At 28.5% G+C, this 18625-nt stretch overlaps 1 protein-coding gene across 4 annotated transcripts in view; it reads right to left on the bottom strand.

The window, feature by feature from the left end:
- The window catches only part of LOC132918247 (semaphorin-2A), a 355196-nt gene that overhangs the window by 269168 nt on the left and 67403 nt on the right, over positions 1 to 18625 (bottom strand). For 2 of the 4 annotated variants that reach the window (XM_060979387.1, XM_060979386.1), the window contains one exon: positions 6217 to 6289. The exons of the other annotated variants lie outside the window; for them this stretch is intronic. The gene's annotated coding sequence lies outside the window, so the exon portion shown is untranslated. The remainder of the gene's footprint in view (positions 1 to 6216; positions 6290 to 18625) is intronic. 4 annotated transcript variants of the gene reach the window in all.

An 18625-nucleotide genomic window follows, 5' to 3' on the forward strand; every position in this document is an offset into this window, starting at 1 on the left:
CACGTATAATACCTAATAAAGGTTAATTTTATACAAAGGTTAATTTTAATATAATTCTATTATTGAAAATTATTAATCAATGAAGAAATAATGTTTTTCTTTAGTGGTGCCAACAATCGTTTTCTGTAGCGTGCGATCATAGCATTAAAAAAAAAAATTAATAAATTCTTTTCAATCTGCTTCACTGACTCAAAGAATACAGAAGTAATCACGTCAAAAACAAATACTGCAGTAACAAAAAAAATTGTTTTTTGCATAGTCTTAATAAAATTCCATTGTCTACAACGATTATCAGAAAAGTATTATGTCATAAACAAAAAAAACGTATTCGTCTAAACAGTTTTGATAGATAAATGTTTGAAATAATAATAATAGTCTTGTAAAATAAAAAATAATACTCTATATAATAATGACTATAAACGAGAAGTGCATTAGTTGCAATTTTAATAGCCTGGGTAGGCAGGGTTGAATGTGCATATGACAAACGCACAAACACGAACACCCTCTGACCGTATAGCTTTCTGGTGATATTATGCTCCCTTGGACGATTTTGGTTTCTTTTGAAGCTTAGCATATATAATCTAACAGACCAAGTGCACTTGAAATGGATATTATTCCTGTCAAGGGAACGTAGTTGGATGGCTGCCAAATAATGTTTTTCGTTTGGACACACAAAGCGTTTCATCGAGAAAATGTAATATACATTCTGTACCGAACGGCCGCTAATAAATCACTGAACATTTACCAGCGCTTATTCTCATATTTAAATGGCATTTTAATGGACAGTGAAACGAATTTTATATCAAGAAGGTTTTTTTTGAAATAGTCCGGTTTCAGGTAAAAAAAAAAAATTAATTAACAAAAAAATGGCGATTTCCAGAACTGATTTAAGTTTGTACGTATAATGCTGTACATAATACAGTAACTATAGATTAAGTGGTTAAAAATATGTTTTCAAAAATAATTTAATAAGCCGCACATTAGTTGAAACTAATTTTTTAAAACAAAATAACAATATGGTATTGAATAATAGTTTTAAATTGTTTTGAAGTACCTAGCACAAATTAATTGATTGTACTTACTAATACTTATAAAAGTAAAAATCCATTTAATTACAATTTTATGTTCGTGCTTTATGACTTATATTCCCTTGATTTAAAAGTAATTTATCAAAAATATAAACTGTATTAAATATACATTTGGATAAAAGATTAATATACTTACTTGATATTGAAAGAAAATGTGGTGAAAAAAAAAATCAAACGGATAATTCGTCGGAAAGTTTGAACTTATCCCTACAGTTAAGGATCAGAAAAAGGAAAACGTGGTCAGAACTTACTAATGAAACAAATAATAGATAGGATAAGTTTAATTGATGGCCAAATAGTATAAACATAGTTTAAAAATACTTGGTGGAACAATAAATTAACAATATCAATGTTTCAGTAAAATAGTTTACAAAAAAAAAAATGATCGACATTAAAATATCTTTATAACAGTTGACAATAAGGTAAAATACATTTTTTATTCAATACGTAGTCTCAATCTACCTTTAAATAATAGTTTTTAACGTGATAATGGTATAATATTTGAATCACATAATAACAATAATTTTATAATTTATGCGTGGCATCGTAATAACTTTCCGGGTATTTGATTCGAGAATTATCTGCAAACCACATAACAATAATGATCATATTATTATTATAATAAATAGTATTGACAATAAAAATCTGAGGAAAGTAATAATATGATTATTTTGCAAGGAGTTTGTGAAATTAAGATGACATTTAAGTTGACTCTTTTGCTGTAATTACTGAGAAAATCTAATTTTGCTACAGGATTTTCACGAAGGTAGCGTCAGCAAGTAAGCAAGTTACATCATATGCTATAATTTAATGTCAACAGTGCACTACTCAACACGGTGATAATAAATAGCTATGTTGTGATATAAATTATTTTTAATGGGCGCATTTAATTTTTATAGAAATGTTATGAAATGTGTATTATTTTGTTTACATTGATTATGAAAAATGAAAAAAAAAAATTACCGTGTAGTGTATATTTTGATCGATAAATATATGATGCATAAAAATGTATATTAATTTTAAATTTTAACAAAATAATCTGCACAGTAATCTGATTCAGTCTCAAAGTTATTCAAAGCAATGTTCTTTACATACAGACAGAAAAAACTCATTTTCCTTTAATGTTATAGAACAATTAAAACTAAATTATTATTTTTTTATGAAATCTGTACTAAAATCCTACATAGTACCTACATATTTTAAGTTTTGCTTCCCCAGTAAAACCATTAAAGACTAAAAACAAAAATACATAAAATATAAAACACAATTATTTTATTCAGGTTTACTTGTAACAAAGTGTATCCATTATACTTTATATTCAAAAAATGATATCCATTTAAAAATACTTACATGCGTTATTTAATTCGGTATCTTACGAAGGAAATAAAAGTTTCTCAATCAGTATTACCTTTTAAGTTATTCTCGTATAGGAAAATTACTAAATATTTGTATATATTTATGTGTGTGGTAGTATGTCGACGACGACGTATACGAATTATAGCCATCCAAAATGATGGATCTCGAAATCCGATATGGGATAATCGTGGAGCTCGAACGAGATTGGACAGATTAAAAAATTCCATAGAGATTTGCGTGGTAATGGTGTAGGCGTAGAAGTGGTGACGAGGGTGTGTGTGTGTGTTAGTGGAGGAGGAGGGAATGAAAGTGGTAGTAGTGATGGTATTTGAATGCAAAAAGAATGTGGCGGGAGAGGTTAGTGGAGCAGAGAAAAACCGTGAAATATGGCCGTGCACGGTTTATTGGATTGACCGGAATGAGAGAGACGCGGGGTCATCCATCACCCAGAACGGTCTCCTCCATTGCCCGCACTCCCAGTATATTTATATGATATGTATATAATATATATATATATATATAAAGAGAGAGAGAGCACAGAGAGGGTGAAAAATATTAAACTCGTGGAAATATAATATAAAAACACGAGATCGCGGATGAGCAGGGTAGTGAGAGATAGTGACGAAGAGAAAGAGAGAGAGAGTAAAATTTTGAGAGAAAAGTTTAACTTTCATTAAAAATCTTCAACATAATATGTATATATATACATTATATATATATATTTTTAGAACATGTAGATATAGTATTAATTTATTTATTATAGGTGTACTTATATAATACTTTATCCGTGACAATATAATATCTCTGTGGCCAAATAAATTTTGGTTTCAACGAAACGTCTATGTGACAAGCAATATATTTTAAGTCAGGCCTTGGTGCAGAAAAACCTATCATTGAAACTTCAACTACTGGTTACTTTTGTGAAACAAGTTTTAAGTTTAGTCTTCGGGTTCAATATTTTTCTTTCTTTAAGATTTGCTCTCGGCACTGTCATACTTCTTGCCGGAGGCTTTTAACCACCGTGTGAAATTGTTTTATTTTGACGTAGGGAGTCACATCAAATATTCGTCATCGTAATTCAATCGCTAGAGATACGAAGCATGTGAACGAGGGGTGAATGAAGGAAAAGTGTTGAAGAGAGAGAAAGAGTGAGATTGAATGGTTAAGAGATGGGAAAAGAGACGGAGTGGGGGTCTCATAGTATTAGCATCGAAGGGGATCACATTCGTCGCATAATGGTGTTTTTCATCCCGCACGACTTTTATGGTTTATTTAAATTTTCCACTTCACCCTAAACCATAGTTTTATTTTTTTTCGTTCTTATTTTACATAAAATAGAAAATAAACAAAGTTTGTTTTAAAAATCACTTTGATGAACGCACATTAAAACGCAAACATTACTACAGGGGGGTCTCCTGTCGTCTCAGCTTATATTAGGTATATGCAATTTTTACGACCGCCGCAATGCAAACATCGATTACCAAAACCGCGGGGAAAAAGACTAGAGAACACAATATTTTTTTTCATTATAATGATACTATTCTTACTCACGCAAAATAATATCGCACATAATATCATATCAACCTTGTAACCATCCATGATATCATATGAAATACGTACATTTGGTTGTAAAGTGAATGTATCGTTAATTTGAGTTTTATTTAATACATTTTTAAGATAATATTTATATATATATATATGTATGTATATATGTATGATATGTAATGAACTTAAAATAAAAGTTGAAATCTTCAAATACACTAATATCGTAACACTAACTGTAATTTTTCAACCATATCTTTTTTTTTCATTTAGTATTATATATTAATACATTTTTGTTTGTTTAATTTGTTATTATATCAATATCTAGACTAAAAATGTTTATTTAAATATTTTTAACATCTTTTTTTTTGTTAACTACTGTTAAATTTTATGTAATTCATAAAATAGGTCATTATTAGATACTATTATGTATACAATACTATAACATACTTTTATGTTTACTACGGATATTATTCGTTTTATATTCTATGTATTAGGTAATATCGCTTATTTTTTTACTAATAATACGACTATTTATATTTGACAATTTTTTATTAACATTATTGTTGAAACTTTTTAATAGTTAATGGTAACGACACAATAGTGGATAGTTTATATTTTTACCATCACTTTTCAATATAAAATACTATTATTGAATACTGTTGCGGTCATAACAAAGTATCATAATATACAATTGAAATGAATAGACCGACTGATATAATTCGCCTTAACATTGTTTTAGTTTAGAATAAACAAATTCCTTAGAATGTATAAGCCATACTTGAACTTTATAAACAGTCTTTGAAAACAAAGCGTGTTCATTTATATTATAAATTTTATAATATTCATTACAACTGACCTTGAGGAGGTCGAGCAGTTTTAAAGAATTGCAAATATGTATAGGAATTTAATTGTCTGTAAATTTTAAACGATTGAATTACCAATTGGCCATTGTCATACGTAGTAGTGCTAAAGTTTCATCTTAATGTCGTTAATGTCAATCTACTGTGTAACGTACCTACTATAAATGTTCCAAATAATTAAAAGTGAAAAATCGAATAAAATCTTTTATCGGAGCCTCAATTGTCGATAGTTCAATAAAAAACGTGACACTTTACTTTTGTGAACTGATGACGATTGACAGGAAAGAAACCCTCTAAAAGGAAATATAAAATAAACTTTACGTTTCCTAATGACGCATTTCTGAGTTTCAAGTATAATGATTCAAAATGTACAAACGTTTATCGGATTTAGATTTTTTTTTCAATCTGAATAATTTAATAATAAAGTATAAGGTATATAGTTGGACTTTTATGCATACAAAGTTATTGTAATTTATTTTTTGATAAGCGTCATTATTTACGTCCTTAGAATAATATCCTTCTTTGTCATCAATTTATTCGATAATAACGTATTTTAAATTTTGTACTAATTGTATAATGTGTATTAAATGTTCATGTTTTATTATGTCCACAAATTATGCAAAAGTCATCCTCAAATTTTCGAGTAAGGATATTTATACTTTGTAATTAGTTTTTTCGAAACCTTGAATTATGATTATGTTTACTCAATTAAAAATATATCCTTCGATTGATGTTAAAAAAATATTTTTTTTTTAAATTTATAAAAGTCTTTAATAATATTTTTAAATAATTAGTTATTTCAAATACATTTATTTTTAAATCGCAATATATTTATAGCTGTAAAGATGAATACTAAATTAAAAATATTTTTATAATGGTATGTTCAATACATTTTTATAATTACAAAAATAATGTAACTAGGCCAATAGAATTCGAAGTTAATAGTTATGGCTATTGAAAAGTCGCTTAGACTTAGCATTTTACTGGTAAATAAATGGTAAAATAATTGCAGGTCAAGCGTAAAAATGAAGTGTTCACGTGCGAGTGTGTAGTTTATTATCTATAAAACTGTAATAATAAATATAAATGTATTTTTGAACCGTATGAACAAAACAGTTCTACGAGTATAATAATATAATAAATAATAATTAATAATTAATAGCTATGAGATGGCCGAACAAATATTTAATAATAATACTATTACACAGGAACGTTGTGCATCTATTTTGCCTATCTAAGCTGCCGTGTTATAAGAATTTCAATTTCACTTTATAATACATTGAACAAAATTTAAAAAAAAAACCGAAAATAAACCATTAAATTAAGAACTATTTTATGCATGAAAATAAAATTATGTAAAAACTCACCCGAATAAATGATTTTTTATTCAACTCAAAGTTAAAATTTAGTACATGTTTTTGTCAACACCATATAAGAAATCTGAAACAAATAATAAAAGCTTGTAAAAAATAGGTAAAACTTATTTAATAAAAACAGGTAAGTTCTTTTATAAATAATATGAAATAACAAGAATAGCTGGTGACGGCAAGGCTGACTATGAATATAACAAATAAATGTTTGACGCCAGTGGTTTGTTAGAATTTTTGCAGTTCACGTACGATTTTTTATGAATGCCACGCAGAAAAAAGAAAAGTAAATAAAATATACGACCAAAGGAAAGAACGGATAAAAACGATTATGCCTATTGTGAGACTTGAGTTTACACAATACGGTCAAGAAGTTTACCGCATTTCCAGCTCAATGGCATTTGGTCTTTTTTTGTCCATCCACATTTTAAAGTTTTGATACGACAACGTTGTGACAGATCAAAATTTGTATTTAACGATTTTCTTTTCTCGAATTAATGCAAAAAAACCCATATACCTGTGGTTTTTTTTATATGGGTTAACCTACTGAAAATACAGAAAAATCCATTGTAGTTCTTACAATTAAAGAGCTAAATGGGAAGCTTATTGAAAAAAAATATAAAAAAAAAAAACATTTTCTATTCGTGATATTTTTATGTAAATTCCCTAAATTCTACAAATTTATACATTTATATTATATGTATTTTTTTCAGATAGGTAGTTGAAACTAAATTGAACTTGCATTATATTTTGTTTCAAGAAGAATACCATAATATGAAGATAATATTAGTCTTGATCGGTTGAATTTCGAGCAACTATATAATAACATAATATAATACAGTTATGTTAACACCTCATCAACAGAAATCTTATCCCAAAGGATTCTACATACGATACAATGCGTGTAAAGTTAATTTTATTTATAATGTGCGCTCAATATACTAAGGGTATTTCCCTAGTGGCCGTTACAAACGACGAGATACTTAAAAAAAAATTATAAGAAAAACAAAATGATAATCATTACCTTATCACTATAGTCAGAGACAAGAGTGTTTTAACATGATTAAATTTTACTTATCTCTACAACAACAAATTATAATATAACGAATGAAAATATAATATAGTAAATATAAGGGACAATATAATTAATTTAGAAATGTTTTCTAGCATAAAAACGTGCACACGCAATTGGGAATTGCATTTCCAAAGAACGTGCAGTCGTTTTTTATGCTCATGAGGGATTTGCGTTTTTTAACCAATCATAACAAAATAAAAGTTTCAGCAACCTAACAAGTTGAGAAAAAAAGTATTATGATAATATTCAGAGAATTAAGTTAAAAGCGTGTTACTTTTTCAACGAAAACATCCATTTAGCTTACATTATTTATGCAGATAATTTATTCAGCTGTTCAAATAAGTTTGTAAAGTTTTAACAACTCGATGTAAAAATAAAAAGAGGAAATAAAAGAAAATCACGCTACGCAGACCTTAAAAGGATTTTACTGCACACCTTTGGCCGTGTGCGAAAATATTATAATCTGACCGTTTTCTTTTTCTATTATTATTATTTTTTTTTTTTACCAATAGTATGTGCAGTAATAATTTTGTGTGGATACATCATCACCACTGATTCTTTGTTTTTAAATTGTAATCCATGTAATACGAATTGAATAATGCTTTTACGACATTTATCGAATTAGCATTATGCAAAGTGTTTCACTGATTGTATACCATACAGTTGTGCATAATATAATAAATAGATGCGCAACGTGGATGATTTTATATCTAATGAGTTATCTTGGGTATGTTTCGCAGTTGTAGACATTTACAAATCTATTATTTTGTATACACACGGCTATATAAGTTATAATACATAGATATACAATTTGTTCTACATAATTATTATTTATTTTTCGTGATATACATACACATTGATTCAGCATTACGTATATAATTTAAATTAATTATTTCAGCTGTACGTGAAATACGTAAAAAAAATGAAACAGTAAAATCTCTTCTTGTTTAATTAAAAACAAATAAGTCGCAATAAAAACAACTTTGTGATCGACCTTTTACTTGTAAGTTCACCAGCCTTTCTTCTTATTTTTAAATTGCTTCTACTTGGCAAACTTATTTTTATAGTAGGTTTCACTTGAATAAATTAATATTTTAAACACATTTCTGTTTGGGCTTAATTATTTTGGATTCTGAGTGTAACGATATTGGTTTTACAATTATGTGTTTTTTTCTGTAGATGACTTTAAGAAAAATTAATTAGGCTTTAATCTTCAATTTTGAGGTTGGTTTCTGATAGTAAATCGTATCTATATGGTAATTTAGAGGAGGGGTATGATGTAAAAAAATCAATACTTCTTAAAAAAAAAAAAAATAACAACATACAATTAAGAATATTTAGGTTAATTGTTTTCAAAATTAATTTAAATTGTTTGTTAAAATCATTATTTAGAATAATTATCTAGATATTTGAAATTGTATGCAATGTTTTGCTGAACTTTTTTTTAACAACAATACAAAGATACCGAAACTACATATTATGCACAATTTATTGAATTATCCCATTTTTCTAAAGTTAACCTGGAATCTATGTACAAATTATGTTCACTCTTGTAATTTAAAAATATAGATAACCTTGACTATTTACAACGATTTAAGGTATTTTAAATAGTAAATATTAATTGTATTATAATATACACGAATTTATTACTTAATTATTTATTTTAATTAATACGAGTAACGACTGAATAAAAATTCAACAATTCATACATGATTCCTGTTTTACTTTGACTTTGGAAATAAACCATTGAATAAAAATATGTACCGGTGTGTTAACGAGCAATATGTGTTGAATAAAAATTAATTATAAATTTTATACGCATGAGGAATAGAAAATAAGGGGTTTTGTACTGATGATAATGATAATTTTTTTAAAGTAGAAATTATACAAATTAACATGATGAATAAAACTTTTATATACAAAACTTTGTACATCAAGATTATTTTAATTATAATTATTTAATGACACAAAAAAATTAAATATATAATATTTATGTACTTTTCTTTTAATTTAAAGCATTTGGAATTTTTTTATTTATCCTTAAATTCATATAAAACCTGTATCTTTATCGATTTCAATTTTGTGAAGTATCGTATCGAAATCTATTGGTAAAAGGCTTTAAATAGGTCATATACTCGTATAAGACAGGATGAGTTGTTGGAAACCTCAGGCGGTCATCAATTTTAAACCTTAATGTTAAGAGTGACTTAATAGTGATAAACTATGTCATCCGTACCATGTTAACTTTCAAAAGCGTTTATCAAATTTCAGACATTTTTCACAGGACATTTTGAAACTAATACACACGTTTTATCGCAATGAAAATATGAAATCCAATATATTTAGAAGCGTTTTATTTAGCGATAACTTGGTAGTATTTATTTTCGTTAAAATCAATAAAAAAATATATATAATATATAGTGCTGAGATTACATATTTTAAGGGAGTTCCAAGAAAATAAATTAATAAACAGAAATCAAAGTTTTCATTAATTGACAGGAGAGTAACGGTCGTTTCCACTAAGAGAGACAGATAAAAATTAGGAAGAGACACAGAGTATCCTTGGTAGGTAATCTACCCGTTTAAATGGTCCAAAAGCTCATTATCGATTCAAATAAAATAAAATAATAAAATAAACGAAAAGTATGCCATAAATGCATTTTTCAAAAAGAACCTAGTCAGGATGCGGATCAAATGATAAAGCAGCTTATATTCCAGTGGTTTCAACGGTGTAGCTATTAGAGCTTGACTGCAATGGCGAGAGGAGGGACGAACGGATGGTTTAAAAACGCGGGCGAGGATGACAAGATAAGCCGAGTCGAGAGAACGAGATAGACGGAAAACGTATACAGATAGGAATGGAGTTGAATAATAATATTAAAAAGAGAAGAGTATATAATATATTAGTATATGTATAGAAAAAATAAAAATATGTACAGCGAGGCCATCCATCATTTCATGGCCAAACCAGCAAAAACAAAATGATAAGCTAAACTCGTGAGGGTGTACGAATAATAATAATAATAATAAAAAAAAAAACAATATAAATAAAAAATTTTCCCCCGTGATATGCAGCCGTAAAATAATTGCAACACCACGTCATGCCATCGGTCAAAACGTTGCAGTTTTACTGGTTCATTAGAGCAGTCGCCCGTCTCCAATCAATGCTCGTTCATTATGTGTTCGGACAATGTGTGCGTGTGAGTGTTTTTACCGACCCCTACTAGAGAATTCGTGACGAGGTAATACGTTAATTTTTTTTTTACAACATTTTCCCGACGCGTTTGCTAACCGTTTTGTTCGTAACGTAATCACCCGTGTGTGTGTATGTGTGTATGTGTGTTTGTTTACGATACAAATTGCCCGTCTCGTTTTATACACGAAAATCCTTTGTGTGCACGGAGGTAGAAAAAAAAAATTACTAAGCACTGCGTGTGACAAATACACCCATCGACAAAAAGGTTGTTCGGAGGGGGTGACTGTATAGACCTATGTGCCACGCAAATTTGTTTTGTTTTTTTTTTTATCAGTACTACACGCGTTTACAGACATTATTTCCCCCGGCGATCGACCGATTTTAAAGTTTATTAACGAGTTTCTGTTGCGCGTATGTACATTATTTGTGAAAATTATTTGATTGCAAAGTTAGTTGTATTGGCCAAGACAATTTTAGTTGGAAAAGTATTTGTCTCGAACTTTCTGATTTACGACTCTAGGCCAATTTCCACAGAATTTGGAGAGCGCGGGCTTTGAGTAGAACCAACCCACCGCGTAAACCGTAGTTTCCAAACAAATATTGATCTAACGTTGCAAAATATTAGATTTCCACTCTTAAGGTTTTAGTTATTATTTTATTTTTTTATGTGCACATATATACGAGTATTCACATAAAAAGTGGAAGAAAACCCTCTTCTATGTAAGTGCTCTGTTCTGTTTTATTCACTTATTTGTTTCCATCGGAAATAAAACTTTGTTGCGCTATACCATTCCAAAATATAAAATTGTCGTTTTTGCACAGATACGATTTTTTTGTCTTACGAAACTTAACTATTTTTACACCAGTTTATTTTTTTACTATTATTAATAATATACTATATAATACTCTTGAAATATTTTCCACCTGTAAATATATAACTATTTACAACTAGCTTATTTTTGTCAACTCGTTTTTAGTGTAATGAATAATGTGTACTGAAATATACTAATGAAATGTCTACTAAACTCTGATTTTATGAAACCTAAATAAAATAAAAACGATCGAGTACAAATTACAAAAAATTTAATTTTAAATCTCTTATTATACATATTTTTTTTATATACGTATATAACTGTTTGCTTCAATAAATGAATTGTACTTTTTATACTATATTTTTGTTTATTTTTCGGCTGCATTTTTATATACTATTAATAATATATATTATTTCACGAACGCAAACATTTAATTATTATTATTATTTTTATTATGTATTAAATCGATGAGATGTTCATTAAAATTAATAGATACTTTAAAGTTTGAACTTTTGCTATGGTATTGACGAGGTATATTGTGTACAAACGACACAAAATTATTACAATAAAGTTTTGGCGCGTTTTAATGCACTAATAAACAACGTTATGACACAAACTGCGCGCGTACAACAACGTTAATTATTATCGAACGACCGTGTACAAAATGTCAGCATTGAAATTTCACAAACGCAAATCGTATTGTTTAAAACATATTTTTAACAATACATTCAACGGCAAAAACGGTACAATAAACGACATGAATGCGCATCAAACTCCACATTGCTGTAGTTGGCTGTTCATCGGGTAATATTTGTCACGCGTTATACGCCCGCCAGTCCTTATAATATCACCCAGGTACACTTATTTTATATATGTATGTATAATATCGTCAACATTCTATAATAATAATATAATTTCGTTGCTACGAAACTTATATCGAACTGATAATGAATAACCGCGTGTAAAATTCGAAAAGGCGTCTTGCGAGCTTACATAATGTGCGTATTGTACGTCGAAGTTGGATTAAATTCACACCGATTAACATAAACACATATGAGTGCTATGTATTATATATAGTGGCGCTCGAAGGCCGTGCGGTAAATCCGACGTGACGTTTGTGAAAGGGTATTGGTTTCGCGCGACGGGTCGAGGTAAAACGATATATATGGTTCGCGAGAGCATTCGGCTAATATATAATATTCTCCGTTATGCCCCCGCCGCAGTGTACGGGTGTATAACAATATATACATGCACGTACACGCAGACATTCAGTATGTGACTACATTATACTATGCTAACGGAGACGGTTGTTTTGGACTTTTTTATTTCTTCAAACTTGTGTTATAGTTTAATGTAGCGGCCGTACGTTTTCGACATGATATGATATTATGACATTGAGACACGTGTATGAGATTATGTTACGCGTATTCGCTTATATAATATGTAATAACACCTATTTGAAATTTTCGTCGGTACGCAAAGAAAAAATGTTGACGAAAATTTTTCGATAGCAATTTTGTAGGTAGGTACCTACAAAACCTATATACCCATGTATACATCCTTATTTATCTTAGTTCCACAACGTTGTCGGAATTTTTTCATTGTTAGTATTTGGTTTCGAAGCTTGAGTATTAACAGAAGCCTCTCATTTTCCTACATTATTTTAAAATATAATATCGTCATTATTATCAACATCATATAAAAACCCGGTGAAATTTAACACGTATTATACAATTCTTCCAATAACTACGATATTTGTATAGAAGAATATACTAAGCGTAATGCAATTAACTGTCTACTCGTGATTTGTTAAATACAAAATATTACATCGTAAAGGGAAGTCGGTCGAAATGCGATCGGTTCACCCGCTACGATATAGCACGTTGCAGACAATGGGCATAATAATATATAATAGACAACTCAGGCAACAAGCTGTGTTCTCTTTGCGCTAAGATCCATCGTCTTGTTTTCGTACGTTTTCACTATTCTACGACGACGTGGACGAACGAGCGGAGTGATACCATCCGGGTAAGGGTTGAAAACCGCGAAGATTCTATACAAAGACGATCCGCAGAAGTGACTAAAAGTACGTCTTGTATACTTTCACAGATAATACGGAGCGTGCGTAATGTGTATTTAATACGGGAGGACACGATAGGGCGGGTGATAATAATATAATGTATATAATCTTCTGCAGCAGTGGCGACGGTCGTCTTTCATTTGTATTAAGTGTTAAGTGAGTGAGACGATCGATAAGTCAACCGGCCGAGCGTGTGTGTGCGGCGGTTTGCATCGTGTAAAGTCGTCGGTGGTTTAGGGAGCAGTATTGCTGCGGCGGGGGAGTGAATTTGCAAAGTCAACAGGATCAGTGCGCGTTTCGCGGAAACTCGCAATAGTTTTTTTTTCGGTTTTCGATATGTGTTCCTTCAGAATGCAGCCACCCCTCCCCATTGTTTGACTTTCGGTTTATTTATTTTTTCCGCACACGTATTGTTTATTCACACAAGCGCGCGCCCACGTGCATATTATACGTCATACGAGTACCTATCCACCCGGCAATATCTACCGAGAAATGTAATAAACTAAAAATTTAAGTAATCGTGGCGATAACCCTTAAGTTTGCGTCGCTCAAGTATTCTCCGAAATCGATTGTTAACTTTGTTGTTGCGCATCGGATATATTATAATATATTATACAATTGAAGAAAGTTTTATATAGAGGAGTGGTCTCAGTGTGTTGTTTTTCAATATGTAAACGGAAATATATTGAACGACTGTTGCGTTATAAATCGTTTTAAATTTTTGTGAATCAAAACAAAACATATTATTCTCTAAATAATTAATTATTACAAATATCTTCAAACGCTTTTAATTAAATTATTAAGCCAAAACCGTTATTGAATACGATGGAACTTAAATTTAACGAAAAACATAAAGCCAAAATGTCGATATATGGTAAAAAAAAATGTCATATACGATGAGATTATTATTTATTTATTTTAACCTAAGAGTTAAATGACTGAAAGTACATCGATAAATTATTTAAAATCAACAAAATTAGATTATACACAAATCATGAATGTTTAGTTTATTCATGTACCTAATTGAAGTATTACTAAAATAATTAAACCGGAATTAACAATATTGAATATTTATGTTGACTTTTAGGGAAAAATAATAATTATAAACGATAAATCACTACGTAAAAATGTTTAATTAAATATTATTTAGTCATTCAAGTGTAACGTTATTGAATACCCTGTAAACTTCATCTTAGACGATTTCGTTTAAAAAGATTAAACAGATTGAAAGTATACTTACTCAAGTGTTCATTAAAATCCATCAAGAGGTTCAAATAAAACGTCATCAGTTAAAATGTTGCTCAATAAAGAGATCATAAAATATTACAGTAAACAATAGCTAGTCGTTTAGCATGCAATATGTTTGTTTAGGAATAATTTTGTTGAAATCTGATGGTTTAGGTTTTGCATTAAAAACTCACACGAATAATAATAACATTATAATTACCGTAATCAGGAAACTATATAGGTGAGGCAGGGTTAACGTCACGTAATTTGCATGCGGTCGGTCACTATGGTCAACGGCAAAATTAAATTTAAATATGGCTAAAAGACACAAAAGTTTTTGATCCTCTGGTGTACTTGACAAATTATGTTTAATAAATTAGCATACATTTCTCTATAATATATTTATATATTTATACATTATGTTACTGTTTTATGTAGTTTTATTTTATTTTTTTACCGACGGAAATGCATTTTATAAACGTAATCGGATTAAGAAAAAAGATATTTTTAAATTTGTTTAATTCATAATATTTCCAGCGATGGTGATCAATAACTTTATTATTGTGTTATTATTTGAAGTGGAAATTAATTCTACATAGTTGGAAACTACGGCGTAATTAGTAATTTTGGTAACTAAAACTTGACGGTCACTTTATATTATGCAAAAACTAAACTGTCAAGACTTTATCAAAAACACACACAACACACATTCGCATAACAATATGTGTCATGTTTAATTCAATAAAGGCAAAAAGTACTATACTTTTTTTTTGTTACCAGTATATCACATTATCAAACACATTGAGTATGTTTTGTGCTATCAAATTACATTGATACTTTTACCTAGATAAGATATTTTGTTTGAAATTCTATATGTTTTTTTTTTTGTTCTTAACGTCAATAAATTAATTAATTGTTCTATAGTAAGTTAAGGCCTTACGCCAATACTATTAAAAGATAAATGTATGTATGTTCGTATAATATAGTACTAAGTAAATAATAAGCATATATTTTCATGACCAGTTTCTTAATTTAAACGATATCTGTGTCGCAAAAATGCAAAATTCAACGGGGTACCGATAACACCATTCAACCGCAGAAATTGAATCCTTTATAATTTTATGTTGGAATTAATTACCACGGATTTAGCATTATTTCACATGATTATTTCTAAAATTTGTACAATATTAAAAAACAAATGTATGAACAATTCATTTTTATGATAATAGAACTTTACAATACAAGTGGATGATTATAGACAATAAATTATAAATTATAATAGGTAGATACGTATCACTAATTAATATTTATGATATATATAATATCTTTCGTACTTAATAAATTCATTATATCACTATAATATACAACAATAAAAAAAAAAAATAATAATTTATTAATTTACCATTATTTTCTTTACACATTTCTATTTTTTGGCTCAAATATAAATAGTTACAAATAAAAATAATGTTAAATTAATAATATTTCGATTTGATTAAGTTTCGTTAAGATAATACAGCATTAAAACTAGGCATTAACCTAAACATTTTATTCTCGGCCTATAATACTTGTATCATAAAAAGCTTTTCGAGGAATAGTTGTATGGCCCGTGTCTTTTATTCGATTAAAAAACTTTTCTGTAAAATGTTTGGGTTTGTAATTATTTTTTTATCGCATTATTTTATTTTAAACTTTTAAACTAATACATTTTCATGTCTCGTTGTATAATGCGTTGTAGCTATTCGTGTGTACTAAAAACCCAAACAGAATAAATAAAAAAAAAATGATATACAGCTATTGAGTTGCAGTAAAAATTTGCATTTAAAACGTGAAAATGTGTCTTCTGTTTTACCACCAGACAGTTTTCTGTTTAACCGTAAACGATGACAATGAAAGCGAATTAATGACACAAGACCTGTTTTGACACATAACATTGTAAATCCGGAGATTAAAATTTTTCGGGATTAAAAAACTCGTCATACCGGACACACAAAAAAACTGACAAGTATCTCGAGCAAGGTTAGTAAATGATTCGAAAACAAAAAAAAGAAACACCGGTTACAAGACAAGCTAAGCTTTGACCGTTCAAAAGAAAAACGTCGTGAACAGAATAACAAGAACAATATTATTTGGTTTTACGATTGAAACCGCGGTGTTTAATGATTTGTTTTCTTTAGTTGTGCGAAACTTGTAAGCGACAGTAATAATAACTGTTGATTTAGTTTTTCATTCTATGTGAAAATATGGGTTTGTTTACAATATTTGTCTATATTGTATTATTATTTTGATTTTTTTTTTGTCAATTTATTTTATCTAAATGTATTTGTTATGAACTACTTTACTGTCAGTAAACTCAATGTTTCGCAAAAAATAATTTTAAATTTAACCCTGAAACGGTTTTTTTTTTTCAGCTAAACCAATTCACTAATTATTATATCAATAAATATTTCGAAGATCAATTTTATATTTTCGTATACAAAATAAATAAAAGCAAATACTTCAAAATAAAGTTATGGGATTGTCAAAACAAAATGTAAGAGCTAAGACGTATTACATTTTTAATAATTTGATTTTTCCTAACCAACTCAAGACAGGGAAAAGTATTTCAATTAAAATATGTAAAATATAATAAAACTAATCTAATTTAAACCCACAAATAACATTATTATTTTCTTTACACTTCGCGTAGAGTATAATAAAACCAAAAATGTATACTTATAAGTATTTTAGTTATATAATTTTATTTTGCAGTGGTTTGTTCAAAATGTATTTAAAAAGTAATTAATATTGTTCGTTAATTAAATTAAGCACACAAATTAATTAATATAGAATAGGGAAAAATAAAAATGATCATAATAAGCTCTAAAAAGTTTTAGTTCTTAAAACTTTTAACACGTCTTATGGAAACAAATCAACAATGAGATTTTTATATTTAAAAATTAAAAAAAAAAAATAATAATATTTTTTTGAACTCAGACGTAGGTACCTACACTGGAAAAAAAACTCATGCGAACTTGAAACACACGTCAAGCTGCAGTGCGTTATTATGTGTGTATTTTATTTAGCCATCTTTTACGGCTCGTCCACTCGTTAAACGTATTTTTTCCTTACTGATTTATATACTATGCATGAACATACGATGTACATATTAATATAGTACTCACACAACGATTACAATGGTATCGTAGTTGTAATATCATATGACTTTGACAGCTAACACTTCTCACGTGCACTGACGGGGCATGTTTTGTGCGCGAGTGCAGTCACGTGCACCACGTGACAATAATAAACAGTAATTGGCAAAGTTACATAGGTGCAGAGTCTGTGTTGGCAGTGGATATGAAACATCATATTAAATTACATAAATACTATTATAATACTATATTAAGTTCTACGTACTACGGTATATCGTCTCAGAGTAACCAGAAACAGAAACACATCATATCGAGCACTACATGTGTAATTCATATGGTTTAAATAAGCATTTAATGATAAAACATAAAATTTATAAAAAAAAATCATTAATAAAATGTGCACTTTTGTTATGATTTTGATGAATCATTTAACTTAAAAACAATTTTAACCAGATACGTCATAAAAAATAATTTTAAAATAAATACCATTGAGCAACATTTAAATATATCATGTTTATTTGACTTGTGTATTGATGAACGAATTGAATTTTCATTTTCAATCTAGACATAATATGAATATTGAATCAAGATTGCTTAATTTTAATATCATTGAAGAAACATTTTATAATTTTCAACAATTTTATTATAATTATTACTTTATTATTTTTCTACTTGTTTATGTGCCCCTACCAACGTAAATATGTGCTATATACATATACATAGTTTATGTCATATTTGTATAAAAAAACCTACTGCATTATTAATTTATACAATTATTATTAATACTTTTTTACTCCTATTTTTATCCAACTAGGTTAAATATCTTTTTAAAACCAGTTATAACGCATTATTTTCCAATTAATTTGAAAAAAATATTAACAATTTAAT

This window comes from Rhopalosiphum padi, chromosome 1, assembly GCF_020882245.1.
Source record: "Rhopalosiphum padi isolate XX-2018 chromosome 1, ASM2088224v1, whole genome shotgun sequence".
Lineage (NCBI taxonomy): Eukaryota > Metazoa > Arthropoda > Insecta > Hemiptera > Aphididae > Rhopalosiphum > Rhopalosiphum padi.